The sequence below is a fragment of the Oryctolagus cuniculus genome, chromosome X, assembly GCF_051225735.1.
Source record: "Oryctolagus cuniculus isolate XC-2025 breed Fujian yellow rabbit chromosome X, ASM5122573v1, whole genome shotgun sequence".
NCBI classification, from domain to species: Eukaryota; Metazoa; Chordata; class Mammalia; order Lagomorpha; family Leporidae; genus Oryctolagus; species Oryctolagus cuniculus.
The window spans coordinates 70,403,123-70,415,665 of record NC_142888.1 but is presented as its reverse complement, the minus strand read 5'-3'; the positions used below and the strand labels follow the sequence as shown (position 1 = coordinate 70,415,665).

The 12,543-nt window shown below is 36.6% G+C and overlaps 1 pseudogene; it reads left to right on the top strand.

Annotated features, from left to right (window-relative positions):
• The first annotated feature begins 10,908 nt into the window (after nt 1-10,908).
• LOC108178698 (nucleolar and spindle-associated protein 1 pseudogene) lies at nt 10,909-11,402 on the top strand (annotated as a pseudogene).
• Nucleotides 11,403-12,543: the final 1,141 nt, after the last annotated feature.

Below are 12,543 nucleotides of genomic sequence, written 5' to 3'. Positions count from 1 at the left end.
AACTCAAAAGGCTTCCATAGCCTTGGCAGCTCATGACAAGAGCCTAGGGTGATTACTGACGTCATAAACAAGCGTGTCAATTTGTTAAGTCAACAACAGGAGTCACTGTGCACTTACTCCCCATCTAGGATCTCTGTCCTTAATGTGTTGTACAATATGAATTAATGCTATAACTAGTACTCTAACAGCACTTTACACTTTATGTTCTGTGTGGGTGCAAACTGTTGAAATCTTTACTCAGTATATACTAAATTGATCTTCTGTATATAAAGATAATTGAAAATGAATCTTGATGTGAATGGAATGGGAGAGGGAGCGGGAGATGGGAGGGTTGCGGGTGGGAGGGAAGTTATGGGGGGGAAAAAGCTACTGTAATCCAAAAGCTGTACTTTGGAAATTTATATTTATTAAATAAAAGTTTTAAAAAAGAGAGAATGGCAAGATATATTCCAAGCCCTAAGAGAAAAAAAAAACTGTCAACCCAGAATACTGTACCCTGCAAAGCTTTCATCAATGAATGAAGGTGAAATAAAGACCTTCCATAACAAACAGAACTCGAAAGAATTTGTCACCACTCCTCTGGCCTTACAAAAGATGCTTAAGGATGTGCTACAAACAGAAACATGGTCATCACAAAGAAAGAAAGTAAAGGCAGAAAGTCTCCCAGTCAAAGTACAAAGTAAATCCAAAGTAAATAATAGGAACAATTATGGAAAAAATAGCAGGGAAATTGAACTTACTCTGCTTTTTCTTCTGTAGATCCTTAGATTTCAAGATATCCTGTTACTGGGAATCTAACCACATATTAAGGCAATCTGGTTTCCAATCATTTTAGAAAGAAGACATTGATTATATTGGACCATCTTTTTTTTTCTTCTCTTATTAAATACCATTTGTTTGATTACATTGTTAAGTCATAGTTTTTATGTCTTTGAGTAGAAGAGTGTATCAGTTATTTTAAATGAATTTTTGCCTGTCTTTGACGCTCAGTCAGGAAGTGTGTTGTTGCCACTAAAGAAAGCATTTGGGTTTGCATTACTTAAATACTTGAAAACTGAAATTGATAAGATACATTATGTAGTGAATTAGGTTTTTATTTCTTGATAAAATTAGAAATGAAATAAAGATTTTAACTACTTAAAGGATGAAAATAATGATAGTGCTTATAAGCACTGTGGACCCTTTTGTGTTTGAGGCTCCCAAAATCCAAGTGTTTACTAGATTTTTCTCCTGAAATCCTGCTTTTCTTTTCTGTTCCTCATGCATTTACTCTAATTGTTGATGTTGTCAAAGAGCAGGGTTAAAGTGTCATTACATCTGTGTTCATTATAAATCTCAAAGCTTTTCTAGTTAGGAAAAATATAGTCTCACAAATACTCTTAGTGTCTTTTTTTGGTTAATATTTTATCCACGAATGACATTTTAGATTCTTTATTTTAAAAAGATGTCTATAAAAATTTAAAACATTATATATTGTATTTGAACTAGTTAGTGAAGAGTAAGAAAACAAAGCTAGCTTATTGAGACTGTAGATGTTCCATTAATTAAATTTCAAAGTTTTTAATAAAGGGAATTTCAGAGATAGGTTGAGACCTGACAGTATCCGTTAAAGTAGCTCCTGAGATGTGGAAAGGAACCCCGGAAGCAGTGGAGGACCTGTGAGGGCATCTATTTGCCATGGTTATTGTTGTAGTGTGCTTATACTTAAATACAGCTGGTGACACACTGACATTTTTTTTGCCCAATAATCTGGAGTAGTGTCCTGCATTTATCTGCACTAAAATAACTATAAATCAATGGAATCTACACAGAAGAAACTTTATGACTGTACTATATTTGGGAGCCTTTGTACAGCAAGGAAAAGATTCCATTATACAAAGTATTTCGATTTTAAAATTTATTATAAGGAAGAAGACATGGCATTATTCCATGTGCTTACATGTTAACTTGCTTATTATGTTTCAGAAAAAAATATGAAATGAGTAATTGTCACTGCATTAGTTATAATGTTTAATTGGCAAGTTTTAGCATAAAGCTTAAATCTGTGTTTCTCAAATGTGAACCATAGTCGTCTAATGCTGTTTTGTATATAATGTAATAGCTACAAATTGTCTCAGCATTGAACATGTATCAATACTTGTAGATGAATGCAACCTTTGATGTAGGTGTTTTGATATACCTCAGAAAGTGTCTGAGTGTGGATTTGTTCATCTGTTTGGTATTGAAGATATTTCATAGTCTTTATTTGTTGTTCCCTATTTTCATGTTTAAATATAAATTTTTACTACTATTAATTTAAGTACAGTTTATTCAGTGTTTAAAATGGGGTTGTCAGTGAAGGAACTTAAAAACAGCCTCATTCATGTAACTGCTTAAGTAAAAACTACACTTTGTGTTCTATGTTCATACACTTTTTTTTTGACAGGCAGAGTTAGACAGAGAGAGAGAGAGAGAGAGAGAGAGAGAGAGAAAGGTCTTCCTTTCCGTTGGTTCACCCCCCAAATGGCCGCTACGACCTGCGCGCTATGCTGATCCGAAGCCAGGAGCCAGGTGCTTCTCCTGGTCTCCCATGTGGGTGCAGGGCACAAGGACCTGGGCCATCCTCCACTGCACTCCCTGGCCACAGCAGAGAGCTGGCCTGGAAGAAAAGCAACCAGGACAGAATCCGGCGCCCCGACCGGGACTAGAACCCAATGTGCCGGCGCCGCAGGTGGAGGATTAGCCTATTGAGCAGCGGCGCCGGCCTATGTTTATACACTTTTAAAGATCTGTATTTCTGTTTAAATATAAGGGATGATGTTTAATAAATAAATAAATAAATAAATATTTTTAAAGAAATCGATTAACCCCCACAAATAAGAGAAAATGTGTGGTATTTGTCTTTCTAGGACTGGTTTACTTAGTATAATGATCTCCAGTTCCATTTATTTTGTTGCAGATGTTGGGATTTCATTCTGTTTTATGGATAAGTAATATTTCATCATGTATATATACCATATTTTCTCTATCTAATCATCAGTTGATGGAAATCTTTTATTTGTGGGAGTTAATACATATAGAGTATAAAATTTTATGGTTGTCATATTATTTGATATTTATATATATATATATTGCTTCATTGAATCACACTATGTAAATGACAATACACCTTTTTCCCTGTTATAAACATTGTCATGAATCTCTCACACTTTGATACTAATATCTCTGATTTAAAGACAAAATAATTTATGTGTATTTATATACCTATAATGTTTCTATTGAAGTAAATGTGACACAATGTTAAAAAATTGTAAAATAAAAAATTGCAACAATTTAAGTCAATTTCCATTATTTCTGGACTCCCAGTTCTACTGAAACATATATGTGTGTATATAAATATGTGTGTGTGTTTTTACTGCCAATATCACACTGCTTGATTTTGTAGCTTTGTGATAAGTTCTGACATAGGAAAATTTGAGTTGTCAACTTTGCTTGCATTTATAGGGTCAGTTTGGCAATACCTTCAAAATCCATATGAAGCTTAAGATTCATTTTTCTATTTCTGCCAGAAAGTCTTTTGGAATTCTGACAGGGATTAAATTTAATCTAAAGATTACTTTTGGGAGTATTGCTATAATTACAATGTTACCTCTTCCAGTTCATAAGCATTATTTAACTTATTTATTTCCTTTTTAAATTTTAGCAGCATTTTGTAGTTTTAAGTGTACTAGCCTACTGTCTTTAAAAGTTTATTTCCAAGTGTTTTATCCTCTTGTGTGCTATTATAAATGGGATTGCTTTCTTAATTATTATTTCTAATTTTTTAGCATATAGATATATAACTGATATTTTATGTTTATGTTTTTCAAATTGGTGAGTGTACTATTTCCCAACAGTTTGTGTAGATACTTTAGGATTTTCTTTATGTATATACGATTCTGATATGTGAATACAAAATTATTTAATTCTTATTATACAATTTGGAGGCTTTTTATTTCTTTTTTTTTCAAGTGTTTTGGCTGGAACTACAGGTAAATATTTGCTAAAAATGTTAAAACTTGGCATCTGTGGTTTGTTCCTGACCTATGAAGGGAGGGGTAAGGAACAAGGAAAACTTCTAATTTTATATCACTGAGTATAACATTATCTATAGATTTTCGATAGATGCTTATTTTCTTGTTGAAGAAATTCATTGTTACAGATTAAATAATATTTCATTGTGTATGTGTGTGTGTGCATGTGTGACATTTTTCTTTACCTGTTCACCTGTCTATGGACACATACATCAGGATAAATGTTTTAAAAATATGCTTCAAATTTATTCTTAGATATTTTGATGCAACTGTGAATTATATTATTCTTTAAAATTGAATACTCATTTTCTAAATCTAACACATTTATTTTTTCTTGCCTTATTGCATAAGCTCACTCTTTTAATGCATTACTGAATAGAAACTTTGATAGTGAATATTCTGGAGCCAGATATTCAACCCCAGGTACTCTAATATGGGACCAGAGCTAACTGCTAGACTAAATTCCCATCCCATCCCATGCCCATTTTTAGATAAGAAAAGTCAGGATCAGAAGCTATAAATTATTCACTATAATTTCCACTGGTAATGATAGAATAAAATTAGGATTTTATTCTTGTCCACCATACTGTATTACTTTTCTCTGTGTTGTAGTTTCTTAGATGGCAGTAGCACTGTCAAGTTTCTACATATTTTAACGTGAGTCAATCATGACTACTTTTTCTTTCCTACTCGATCATAGCACATGTAGGAGCTGTCACCTCAAGAGAACCACACATAACTGTGTGCTCTGGTTGACAGGCAAATATCAAACATACTGTCCTGAAAGCTGCATCAAAATGTTCTCTTTGAAACTTGTCTTTAAAGTGATACCAAGATTTTATTTTCAGAAATTACACTTCACACCGATGTTGTCCTTGAACTACATGTCTGTCTCAAAAATTCTAGGCTGCTTGAGTTATTCTCTTGCATAATTTGAAGATAATCCTAGCATTTGACTTGTGATGAAGAGATACATCATCTTCAGAACATTGGATTCAATATTCATTGGTGTTTGTTGCCTTTGTTTGAACTAATACAATCATTTATGGAGTATATAATAGGTACTTCGTGGGATACAAAGATAAACCTGACATGGTCCCTCTTTCAAGAAACTTACAGTTTAGTTCACAATACAAATAGCTCTAATGGAAAGAAAATATAGTTCATGACGTGAATTATTACATAAAGTACATGGAATTCTTTAAAAAACAGATAATATGAGGTTGAAATTGTTAGAGCTGAACTAAGAGGGGTAAATTTCAAAGACGTCTTGAAGAATAAATAGTGTCCATAGGATATGGCTCATTCTCAGCCCAAAATATATCAAGTTTATACATTTTGGGAACTACAGTCAGAAACAAATACATTGATGAATCAAAACATGTCATGATCTAATTTTACACCTACAACTCAAATTAGGAGATATCATGAACCAGGAAGGTGTGGTAATTTTCTGACTAACTATAGCTCTCATTTAGAAAAAGAATTATCACTTTGTACTGTACTTTTAAATAATACCTTATTTAGCTCACTCAACAATCCTATAAGTTAGTTATTTCTCCCATTTTACTAATAAAGTAACTGTGACTCAATAATTTTGAGTAAAACTTGGCTGGGGTCACATTGCCGTTAATCAGCAATGCTGAAGTTTGCCTTTTTTTAAAGTTTGGAGTTTTAACCGCTCTTCTATGCTGTTACCCTGAGGGTGAGGAAGGAGATGGTGATTACCCTCTGACTTATATCTAATTTTGTGGCTTCTTTCCAGCCTCTTTTCTTTCCTGGCATGTGCTTGTATATTATAGCAGTTTGGGATCTAACTTTTTCTTCAGTTTTAAAACTGACTAAAAGTGCTGTTGTGGACTGAATTTTATTTCCAAGCCAGAGAAGTCTCTTGCTTCCTCTCTTGCATTGTGCAGTGACTTTGCTGTGATCATACCCTGTCAGTACTCAAGAGCAAATTGGGATCCAATTTTCCACCCAGACTTACAAAGTTGGCATCCAAAAGCCCATAATTCATCAGTTTTACCATTCCTGGCAATTGCTCAAGGCAAATTGGATCCTTTCACTAGCCAGCATTTGTTTGTACTAGTCCATAGTACTCTGCTACCATCTAATGGCCACTAATTGCTCAGCTCAACTTAGAACACGATTCAGTAGCTGTGGGTCAGAAAGAATGGAGAAAAATATTTTTCTGTGACTATATAATCTGTGAGAGACAGATTCAGCCATGAATATTTGCTTGAGATATTGACTAGTCCCCAATAGGACATATTGTAGCTCTTTGCTAATTGAGAAGGTAGTGATGGTGGTAGCTATGCAGGAGATACAGGGAAATATTCATCCTTTATTCAACACATTCTGCCTTTGGTTATCAGACTCACAATTAAAATTCATCAGCTTTAATTTATATGCAATATAATGCAGCACTATGTATTACTTTGAATCCAGACCCAAAAAACATGTGTGAATTTAAAAAGCTCAGTTAGCTTTAAGTGAGGTATTTTGGGGGGATTTCAGGATTATTTGTGTATGTGTAATTCAATTTATGAATACTTAAAAATTCTCTAGGCTGGTGCTGTGAGGTAGTAGGTTAAACATTCACCTGCAGCACCGGCATGCTGTATGGGCACTGGTTCTAGTCCCAGCTGCTCCACTTCCCATCCAGCTTCCTGTTGATCAACTGGGAAACAGTAGAAGATGGTCCAAGTGCTTGGGCCCTTGCACTTGAGTGGGAGATCCAGAAGATCCAGGTAGAGTTATAGACAGTGAGAGAGAGAAACAGAGAGAAAGGTCTTCCTTCCGTTGGCTCACTCCCCAAATGGCCACCATGGCCAGCGCTGCGCCGATCTGAAGCCAGGAGCCAGGTGCTTCTTCCTGGTCTCCCATGCAGGTGCAGGGGCCCAAGCACTTGGACCATCCTCTACTCCTTTCCCAGGCCACAGCAGAGAGCTGGATCGGAAGAGGAGCAGCTGGGACTAGAACCAGCACCCATATGGGATGCTGGAGCTTCAGGCCAGGGCGTTAACCCACTGCACCACAGCGCCGGCCCCCAAGAATAGATTTTCTGATTCTTTTTCTAGCAGCCTGACGTATTAACTCTGTGCTATTGCTGTTACATCTGGTATAAATTTGTTGATTGAATTTCTATCCCATCCTGAGAGGATGATGACAATTCAGCGTTATGCTGGAAGCTATCGCTAAATCCTGACTTGTTCCACCTTTCTACCATTAGTACACACCATTCCTTGCTTGGACTGTGAAGTTTTAGTTTCATGTACCTTAGGAATTACCTTGTTCCTCCTCCTGTGTTTATGACAATGAAAAGTGGCTTTAAAACTTGCTGGTTTTTTTTTTATAGCTTTTTCATCTTGGTGCGTGTTTGGCTGTTTTTTTGTGTGTGTGTGTGTGTGTTTTATTTTTGTTGTTGTTGTTGTCTTGTTTTGTTTTGTTTTGTGTTTTTGCTAAAGGCTAAACCTGAATAGAAGGAAAAGAAGGTCTTGCTTATAATTCTACCTTTGCATCCAGGAAACTAATTGGAAACTGAACAAACTAAGGCTTACTGAATACATGAGCAAAGTGATTATATGATCCCAATGTTAGATTCTACTCAGTTAAACTGATTCCACTAAGTAGTGGGGAAGTATGATCTAAAAACCTCCTGTTGTGCTACAGAGGTGTATCTATTTATTGTGCAAACATTTGGTGAGTAACTTCTAAATATCAGGCTCTCTGTTGGGCACTAGTGATACAATTTTTAATCAAACTCAGTCACTGCTTTTTAGCTTCGTTTGTCTGGATCTAAAAGTGGCATGGACATCTCACAGTAGAATCAACATCAAATAATTTGGTGGACCAGATCTTGATTTTATGAACCCAGCCAACATTGTTCTTTTATTAATGAATACTTCTGATACACATAATTCCCATCAGCTTTTGTATAGTTTTATGGGGTGACACTGCCTATTAAATAATGTCTAATTTCTCCACATTTCTCAGAGACACATAATTCCATTATCACCTACAGAAAATGCATTCTACACTTTATCTTTAAGTACTTTGGATAATTTTATCATTAGACACTGTAGCATTTGCTGTCCTACCATCTATAACAAAAATTCCACAAATACATATACTCCTTACTAGAAGTTATTTTTGGTACGAAAGACAGAAATATTTTCTATAAATTTTAACATAATATGCCATGAATTACTAGATACCTGGGATCCCTTCACCTTGGTGATTGATTTTTTTTTTACAAATCTTTTTTTTAAAGATTTATTTTATTTTTATTTGAAAGACAAAGTTAGAGAGAGAGGTAGAGACAGAGAGAGAGGTCTTCCATCCACTGGTTCACTCCACAGATGGCTGCAACAGCCAGAGCTGTGCCGATCCAAAGCCAGGAGCCAGGAGCTTCCTCCGGGTCTCCCACGTGGGTGCAGGGGCTATCTTCTACTGCTATCCCAGGCCATAGCAGAGAGTTGGATCAGAAGAGGAGCAGCCGGGACTAGAACCAGCACCCATATGGGATGCACTTCAGTCCAGGACTTTAACCCACTGTGCCACAGCGCCGGCCCTGTTATTGAGTTTTTAGCTCCTCCTAAACATTGTGAGTATGCTAGTTCCTTAACCTTAGATGATTATGGAGTTGCTGATAAAATGTTAGTTTGCAAAACCCAAGACACAGACATTATTGGAATAGCTAATTTCCTGACTGGAGTTCATTTTTTTTTTTAAAGATGCTGACCAAAAACTACATCAAGAAGAGGATTATTCTCACTGATCCCTAACCTGTGTCAACAAACCCATCAATCTACCTGTTCCTCACAGGTTCAATGACATGGCCTGCTTTCAGGAGTGAGATAACAGGAGGATGCCCTTTTGCACTCTGTACCGCTGGCGTGTTTATGCACCATTATGCCTTTTGGATTTTATTATGTCTGGGCGATTTTCCAATAGTTTATGAACATGGTGTTTCAGGACTTTCCTGGATCGAAGTGTGACTGTCTATCTGGACAGTATCTTAGTCTACTCATGACAGCACTGTCCAGATGGTCTTGGACTGCCTCCAGTAGAATGAGCTTTTTGCCAAAAATGTACAAGTAGGAATTTTACAAAGTCCAAGTCAAGTGCCTGGTGTATGTACTCTCCTCACAAGGGATTGGGATGGACTTCTGGAAAGTCAAATCAGCACTGATTAGGACACACATCTAATTCTTCAAAAACTCCATAATCTTTCGCATTCCATATGTAATTATATTAGGTGCATCCTCCCCTTTTTGGCCCTGGGTGTCTCTCTAACCAGTCCTCTGTAGGAAGCATAGTTGTTTAAGTGAATTATTGAGTCCAAGATAATTTTAAAAAATTAAAACACACATTTCTGCTCATATTCTGACATATTCGTACTCCTAGAGATCCATGATTTTAATTAGCATTTGAAAAGTCTTCTCTCCATTTTGATACACACACAAAAAATCCTTTTGAGTTCCCATGCTCTTCAGCTACTTCCCTATATATTTCTTATCTTATAAAGATAATTTTTTTAAAAAACATTGTCCACATGAGTGTGAGTTACCACATTTAGTAAATAAAATTATAGGAATCCACTATTTTACAAGGCAATTCTAACTGTTCTTAAAGTGTAATAGTTTATTACAATTCCCAGTTTTCACGTCACTCCAGTCACTCACCTACATCCCTTCAATATAAATCTGCCTTACTAAAGTAATCCATGACATTTATGTTGAAAATGATATGGACAAACTCCGAGTTTATTTGTTCTCTTATCATTGGACTCTTTACTCCTTTCTCCTTTTATTATTAGTATTATTTTAAATTGATAAGTAAAATCGTATGCATTTTTCATGAATAACATGATGTTTGGAGTATATACATATATACATATGAAATCACATTTTCATATTTCATATATAAGTAAGATCACCTGGTATTTACCTTTCTACTCCAACTGATTTTACTTAACATAATATCCTATAGATTCATCTATATTGTTACAAATGATAGGATTTTGAATAAGATTCCATTGTGTATATATACCATATTCTTTATCCATTCATCAGTTGTTGAGCACTCAAATTGATTCTATAACTTGGTCACTATGAACAGTGCTGTAAAAAACATAAGAGTACAGATGTGTCTTTGAACAGAGTGATTTTATTTATTTTGTATATATACCCTATAGCAAGATTGGTAGACCACATGGTATTTGTATTTTTAGTTTTTTGAAGACATCCATAGTGGTTTCCATAATAGCTGCTTTTTTTTGACATTTAAAAATTTTTATTATGCTTGCCAACTACCACTCTATATGGTTTTCAGAAATGTCAACATATTTTGCAATTACATTGTAGTTGGAATTGAGTAAATTTACTGACACCTTTACAATATTGAAACAAACTTCCAGGAATAAATTATTTTCTGTTTATTCAAAAGTTCTATTCTGTCCATAAAGGTTAATTATTTCTTTACTATATATAAAATCCTGAGTATATTCATCTGTAATTTTATTTTCCTCAGTTTGATACTAGGACACTTTAATCTTTGTTCTATATTCCACAACAACATAATGGATCCTTGGAATTTAAAATCTGTGAACGTAGGTCCTGAAATAGGAATACACCATTCAAGTTCTCTATTTCTTTAGTTAAATAGTGGTAATTTCTGTTTGCCTTTACTAAATAATTATGCATCTATTCTTCCCAGAAAATTCAGTCATGGCCAGAGTTCTGGCCACACCTCAAATCATGCTCTATGTATCAGGTCAGATTTCCTCATCAACAAGGGAAAAAAGCATTAGTCATGAGAAAGCCACTACATTGTTTTATTAAAGTTTAAACAGGGCGCCAGTTTTGAAGGGAGCCGAGTAGGGTTGCGGTTGGAGCCTGCGTTTAACCGCGTCGGTTACAGGTCACGATGACCGTCCCCTCTCCGGAGGAGCTGGACTCCTTCAAGTACAGTGACCTGCAAAATTTAGCCAAGAGTCTGGGCCTCCGGGCTAACCTGAAGGCAGAGAAGTTGTTAAGAGCCTTGAAAGCCCACCTGAAAGAGGAAGCAGGAAGAGAAAAGGAGCATCAGGCTGAAGGTCAAACCTCTGCTTCCTCCTGTGGCAAGCCTGAGATAGAGATTTGTGGCGAGGAACAAGCTGCTAGGGAGCCGGCTGGCCAAGTCATCAAAAGGAGGAGAAGGCGCAAGACAGCCCACAGGAACCCTGATCCCCAGCAGGATCTTTCAGAGATAACAATCAGTGAGAGCACTGAATTCCAGAGTCAAGAAAAGCAGGAAGACCAGATTCCTGGGACTACTGCAGAAGTTCCCTCTTCCTATAGTGTGTAAGAGTTCATTTTTCTCCACATTCTTATGAAAACATTTGCATATTTTGTCATTTTTGTAATACTCATTTGAACAGAAGTAAGGTTGTATGTATTTGGATTTTGATGTTTATTCATATTTTCCTGATGATTAGTGATATTGAGTATATTGCATATACCTATGGGTTATTTGTAAATGTTATTTTGAAAAAAATGTCTATTCAGATATTTCCCCTTTTTATATGGTGTTATGATTGGTTTTCTTGCTGTTGAGTTGAGTTTCTTATTATATTTATCATTTTTAATTTTATTTCATTTATTTGAAAGGCAGAATTACAGGGAGAGAGGGAGAGACAGAGAGAGAGTTCTCCCATCTGCTGCTTCACTCCCCAAATGGCTGCCATGGCCAAGAATTTGCCAGGCAGAAGCCAGGAGCCAGGAGCCAGGAGCTAGGCGTTTCCTCCTGGCCTCCCACCAGGATGGATGCAAGGGCCAAAGCACTTGGGCTATCCTCCACTGCTTTTCCCAGGCACTTTAGCAGGGAGCTGGAAAGGAAGTGGAGCAGCCAGAACTTAAATTGGCGCCTGTATGGGATGCTGGTATTGCAGGCAGCAGCTTTACCTGCTACACAACGATGCCGGCTCCTATATTAAGCCCTTTATTAATCCTTTGTCATGTATACAGTTTGAAAAAATATTTCCTATCATTCTGGAGATTGTCTCTTCGCTTTTTTTTTTTTTTTGACAGGCAGAGTGGACAGTGAGAGAGAGACACACACAGAGAGAAAAGTCTTCCTTTTTGCCGTTGGTTCACCCTCCAATGGCCGCCGCAGCCGGCGCACCGCGCTGATCCGAAGCCAGGAGCCAGGTGCTTCTCCTGGTCTCCCATGGGGTGCAGGGCCCAAGCACTTGGGCCATCCTCCATTGCACTTCCTGGCCACAGCAGAGAGCTGGCCTGGAAGAGGGGCAACTGGGACAGAATCCAGCGCCCCGACTGGGACTAGAACCTGGTGTGCTGGTGCCACAGGCGGAGGATTAGCCTATTGAGCCACGGCGCCGGCCATCTTCACTTTATTGATTGTATCCTTTGCTGGGTAGAAACTTTTAATTTAATATAAGCTCATTTACCTATTTTTTGCTTTTATTGTCTGTCCTTTTCAGATAACT